Raw genomic sequence first — 6,462 nt, forward strand, 5'->3', positions numbered from 1 at the left:
TCGGGGCTCCGACCCACGTTCCAACACCTCTCCTTGCCCTGTCTCGATCCTGCTCCTGCGCCGGCCTGAAGACCCTCGGGGTGTGTGTGGAGGGGGGAGGTGCTTTCTACCCGAACCTGCGAGACGAGGCTCGCAGACACCGTTAGCTCCGACGTCCATTCATTGGCAGTCCGTCTTTTCTCAGACCCCAAGTCCTCTGACTCCTCCAGCTTGGAGCAGCGGACAACGCCATGGAGAAGAGCAGAGAGACCAACGGCTATCTGGATGGCGCGCAGCCGGGGCCCGGCGCCCCCGGGACCACTGCGGGACTCGCGCGGCGCTTCGCCGGCTTCCTGCGGCGCAACGCGCTGGTGCTGCTCACCGTGTCTGGGGTGCTGGTGGGCGCGGGCATGGGCGCCGCCCTCCGCGAGCTCAAGCTCAGTCGCACGCAGGTCACCTACCTGGCCTTCCCGGGGGAGATGCTGCTCCGCATGCTGCGCATGATCATCCTGCCGCTGGTGGTCTGCAGCCTGGTGTCGGGCGCCGCCTCTCTGGACGCCAGCTCCCTCGGGCGTCTGGGCGGCATCGCCGTCGCCTACTTTGGGCTCACCACGCTGAGTGCCTCGGCGCTCGCCGTCGCTTTGGCGTTCATCATCAAGCCAGGGTCGGGCGCGCAGGTTCTTCAGTCCAGCGACTTGGGACTGGAGGAATCGGGGCCTCCAGCGGTCCCCAAAGAGACGGTGGACTCTTTCCTTGACCTGGTCAGGTAATGCTCTTCACCTTGCCAAAGGTGTAGTGGGAGACACCAGCTTTCTAACGCCCTTCCATTGGTACTCAGGCAAGCAGGTATCCTGAAGTTATCCTTAATAGGCTGCAGGTGGCTTTTGACATTTTTTTCCCCTTTCAGTATCAAAACAATGCCTGCATGGTTGCATGCTGACCACGTGTTTGCCTAGAGCTTAGGCGCACAATGTCAAAGAGCAGGGTCACATCTTTTAGCTAGAGGCAGTCTTGGCTGTTAGGGGTGTGGATGTTAGGGAAGTCTAACATCCCATCCCTACTTTACTCCTTACATTCCCCATCCCGTTGCCCTCACCAGTTTAAAAAAAAAAAGTTGGCACCAACCAACCCAACATCTTCACACGCATGCACACACACACACCATTTCCTCCTCACTATTTATTACATTTTACTGGGCATGGGCTTGCAATCTGTGGCTTTCTCTAATTTAGCCCAGGGGCTCGAAGGAAGCTGGTAGTGTTTTAAAAGTTGCCCATGGATCCAAGGATAATAAACCTGGAGTTAATTGTGTGAGGCCTATTTCCCAGAAACACGCCTCTCCTGAGAGCTTGGAACAGGATAACTGAGTGTCAAAGGGCTGTTCTTGTAGGAAAGTAGGCAGAGACACATCTTAGCTTTGCTTGCTTTTTGTGACTCTTAGAAGCTGCATTTTATCCCTTCTTATGGTATCATGTAGTTTCCAAAGTTGCTACTCACTTAGTTTCTTCATTCATCCAGTGTTCTTAGATGGGGAAACTGCAGCCTGCAGGAGTTTTCTGATCCATCCAGGCTCATTTGAAATGACAGGAGGCCAGCTAGTTCCCACTCCAGCTTTCTGCTAATTCTAGATTCTGAGCTTGGAGATAGGCATTGTCTTAAGTCACTGAGGCAAAGCTCCTCATTGCTGAGTTTGTGCAAAGCACCAAACTTGACAGAGTGAGTTGTCTTTCTTCTCTTGCCATTTCTCCATCTGGAGAATATGACAACTATTTGCCACTTTTAAAGAAATTGTTCATCTAAAACAGCAAGAAAAATCCAGGACACCTTTATGGGGAGGATGGGGGGGGGGACTGAAGAAACCAAAAACTAATGAGTCCCAAAAGTTCTTGCCAAAAGGGTAGGTTAGGATGGCCTACCCTTTTCAGACTTTGAGAGTATCACAACTTTTGTTTCCTGTCTGGTAGCTTAATATTTGGGGACTTTGAAAGTTTGAGAACTTTTAGGTTGGTACTGAAAAAAAATCTAAAATTGAGAGCAACTTTGGTTTATTACCTTCATTTAATTCAGCTCTTGCAGGGAGAGAGACAAATGCGGGATCTAAGGATTCTTTTTTGCAGGATTCTGTGGCCTATGGAGGGAGTATGCTGGTCAACTCCTGCTGCTGGTAACTCCCAGGGAGCCTTAATAATGTTCTACTAACTCCAAAAGAGGGGCTGGACAAAATAATGGAAGGTAGGGGCTGAGGTAGAAATATCTCATATAAAGCCCCCCAAAGGACTTGTTTCTGGATTGTGGTTTTACATTCAAGCTCTGTCAGCTCCTGCTTCTGAAGTGAATGGTGACCCAGTGTCACAGCTTAGCAGTCAGGGTGGATGCAACTTTCTAGTGACGTATGCCACACCTGCATAGGATAGCAGAGAGCAGCTTTGTCTTGGCTTGTTAGGAAAGGTAATATTTCATCATGCTTCCAACAGCCAACTTCACTTAATCCAGCTACTTCAGGATAAAGGCAGGATAGGCGACATGATTCTATTTTACATTTGAGGAAAATGAGATTAAGACTTATCAAAAGAGGGACTGGGAGAAATTTTCTGCTTTACAGATCAGGGTTCACATTCCTAGTATACTGTTAGAAATGTTTGCTTTGAGGTGAAAGAGGACCTAGGTCAGCTACCACTAGGCTGGGGTCGTTGCCACTTTATCCCTGCCAGGCACTGAGACTGGACCCCTTAAGTGAAGGTAAGTGCTAGTGCACCTATTTAGATTTGGTTGCCTCTTGAGCAGCTGATGACAGGAAACCAGGGTCACCTGTAAATGCCCTTGGGATTAGAGATTCTCTGGGCCAATTTTTTTAAAAAACATTCCTGCAGCAAAACTTCATGGGACTTCTGGGCATGTTTTTTGGCAAAGGCAGGGCCAGACCATTCTATCTGTGTGCATGTGAATGAAACCATACCACCAGTACATACCTCTAGACCCTCACCTGGTAACCACCCAGTACTCAAACAGCTAGAAGAGTGAGAAAGCTTTTGATGAGTTGGCATAGTCGCTGCCAAGGCTTTGTGCTCAAGTCCTTGTCCTTTCCTGATGGTAGCTGCCTTAGAACCCCATGGGGTCTCTGTGATTGCTAAGTTACCTTTTTTAAAAATTGCTTTATTGGGAAGTGGTGCTGTGGCTCAAGTGGTAGAGCGCTCGCCTTGAGCTGAAGAGCACAGGGACAGTGCCCAAGCCCAGAGTTCAAGCCCCACAACGGACCAAAAAAATTGCTTTATTGTTATTATAAAGATGATGTACAGAGGGGTTACAGTTCCATAAGTCAGGTAAAGAGTACATTTCTTTTTGGACAATGACACTCCTTCCCTGGCTCTCTCCCAGTTTTTCCCTCCTAACCCCACCCACAAGTTACACCATTCATTTTCAACATAGTGTGTAGTGAGTACCACTGCTGCATTTGTTCACCAAAATTGTTCCTCCATTTCTGTGCTCCCTCTAACCCTCTCAAAGACAAATGAACAAAGACAAACAGAAAAGAAAACAAACAACCACCATGAAAAAACCTCTTGTTTCCATTTCCTGGAGTTCATTTCGATAAATACTATATGATCAGATGCAAGTTTTACTTTTTAAAGATGGGACTAGATAGGGTAATAGGTATCCATTGCATGTGTTAATGAGTTTTTAGTTTTAATTCAAAATGTTATTGGTGAATGGTATGATTTTCCAACACATAATGGACCAGAACTAACAAAGTAGAAGGATGAGTTGGAGTAAGGAACTGCTGTTAGAAGCAATGTTAGGTGCAGCTGACCTGTGGAAGAGATTCAGTCTTCCGAGCAGCCCAAGGCGATCTCTATGGGAATCTGAAAGGCTACAGAACTTCGTGAACTATGTGTGACCTATGTGACTGGCTTGTGACTTACCCCAAATGAAATGGGTTATCAGTAAACTAAGCAAGATAGAATTTGGGGCATTCCCTTATTTTTCCCTTGTTTCTATTTGGGTTTCTTTTTTTTGGGGGGGGGGGCATTAGGGGACTATATAGCTCAGGCTATTCTCAAACTCTTGATCTTCCTGCCTCAGCCTCCTGAAAGTTGGAACTGCATGTGTAAGCTGCCATGAACAGCCATTGTGAACAAGGGCATAATTTTTCCACTCCTCAGTTTCCTTATCTTTATCATGGAAGTATCTACCTTATAGGATTGAACCCAGGGCCTCATGCATAGGATTGTTTTGAGAGTAAATGTATTATGTCTGCCACACCTTTAGAACAGAGCTAGACCACAGCACACTTGCGATATTTTTTCCAGTTCACGTGGACTGTTGGGGACCACCTGTAATAACTGTGAATACATGGGGAACTGCATGGTGTATGGAGAGGCAAACAGTGATTAACAGAATCACCCTGTGGACAATAAATGGAGGAAAGTTATCGCAGAAGAGACTTTCTGAAATGGCCAGAAATCCACACGGGTTCCTGTTTACCATCTCCCAAATTGACCTCAGTTGTTTTAGCTATAAATTGAAGGGATTAAAACAACTGTTTTCTAACATTCCTGGGGGTGGGGAAGGTAGTTTTCAATTGGAGAAACAGATGCTCCTGATTGCAAAGAAGGAGGCAGGGAAGAACTGCACCTGGCCTAGCGCTACTCTCTTGCAGTTGAGCAGCAGGGAAGGGTTCTGCCAATTATTTGGTAGACACAATTAGGATTTAGTCTGTCACCTAGTTCTCTGGGCGTTTTCCCCTTTTCTAAATAGGCAATGCTTGAGAAAGAGGTGATTAGATTTACTAGCCTGCTCAAGTTTTGGCACAAATGTGTGTGTTGCCTGTCAACCACAAAGAAATTATCTCTTGATCTAGTATAAAAAAATTCTGTTGGAGGGGCTGGGAAGGTGGCTTAGTGGTAGAGCACTTGCCTTGCATGCCTGAGGCCCTGGGTTCAATTCCCCAGCACCACATAAGCAAAAAGAAAAAAAGCCGGAAGTGGCCCTATGGTTCAAGTGGTAGAGCGCTAGCCTTGAACTGAAGAGCTGAGGGACAGCGCCCAGGCCCAGAGTTCAGGCCCCACGACCGGACCCAAAAATAAATAAATAAATAAATAGAAAAATCTGTTGGAGGCAGGGATCCAGCATTAACTAGGAATTGCATAGTCAAGGAAGTGAATTGTGAATCATTTCTCTGAGATAGTAACCATGACAAGGCACTTTAACTATGCCTATGACTCACTTCCACAAGTAACACAAAAACTCTTAGCACATCTAACAGAGATCCAAATTTAACTGAGGTTTCTCTGCCTAACTAGACACTGGTTAGGGGTTGGGAAGGAACAGAATCTTGAAATTAGAAACAAAACCAAACAATAGAGGTTTTAACTCTTGCCTACTCCTTCTACTACCCAGGTGAATAGGTGAGTAACACTGAAAAGGAGTATCCGCAAGGGAGGCTGACTGGACTCTGAATGAGAGCAGGTACTAAAACCAGCACCTGGGTTTAAATCTTAGCTCTACCATTTCACTAGCTGTGGATGAGTCATTTAGCCTCCTTGTGCTTTAGTTTCCTTATCTCTAAAATGAGACTAAAAGTAATGCCTATTACTAGAATTCGATTGAGGACTATAAGTTTGCTCTAAAGCATGCTAGTGTGTCCCAGTCTTGGAGAGAGGCGGGGCAGGTCTCCCTTAGCTTTTTCACTCTATCACTTGAGCCATACAACCATTTCTAGCTTTGTTTGATGGTTAGTTGGAGAAGAGTGTCACAGACTTTCCTGCTGGACTGGCTTTGAACTGCAATCCTCAGCTCTTAGCCTCTTAAGTAGGCAAGGATTACAGATATGAGCCACCTGTACTGATTCACCTTGCTTTTTTCCAAAGTCCCCTGAGGATTCAACTCCAACCCTTTTGGCTGACACAGTACACATATTACCACCACCATCAACATGAGTGTGAGCTGCTACCCCCAGCTCTTCCTTGCTTTTCAGCCTTGTAGGAAGTACCAAGATCTAAAGGAAGATTCCCCAGCTAACTGGCTCTGAAACAATAAACACTATGGTTAATAAATATTTATCAGGTATGCATACCATGCCATATCCTGTTCTGGAGTCTTTGAGATTTTCATAGGTTTAGTAATGCATTTTTGAACTTAAAGGAAACAACTTTTGAAACAAAGAAACCATATCTAAGCAAAAGTACAGTATGGCATTCTTCAACTACAGGGCAGGAAAATACATACCTCCCTTGACAATAGCATCAGAGGAGCAAACAGCCCCAGATGTATACAGAATAAATGTTTTTGAAGTTTTTCACACTGAGCTGTGGTAATCTGGACAATACCTGCAACGGAGCTCTGCGTTTGTGGGCCCAGCCATGACTCATACTTGTCTTACTGTTTTATTCTTACAGTACTGAAATGGAAAGTCTTGTCCATTCCCTCTGTCCTAGTTTGGTCTGACTTGAATTTGGGGATTTAGGAATATAGTCTTGACATTTT

This window comes from Dipodomys ordii, unplaced genomic scaffold (assembly GCF_000151885.1).
Source record: "Dipodomys ordii isolate 6190 unplaced genomic scaffold, Dord_2.0 Scaffold63, whole genome shotgun sequence".
Classification (NCBI taxonomy): domain Eukaryota; kingdom Metazoa; phylum Chordata; class Mammalia; order Rodentia; family Heteromyidae; genus Dipodomys; species Dipodomys ordii.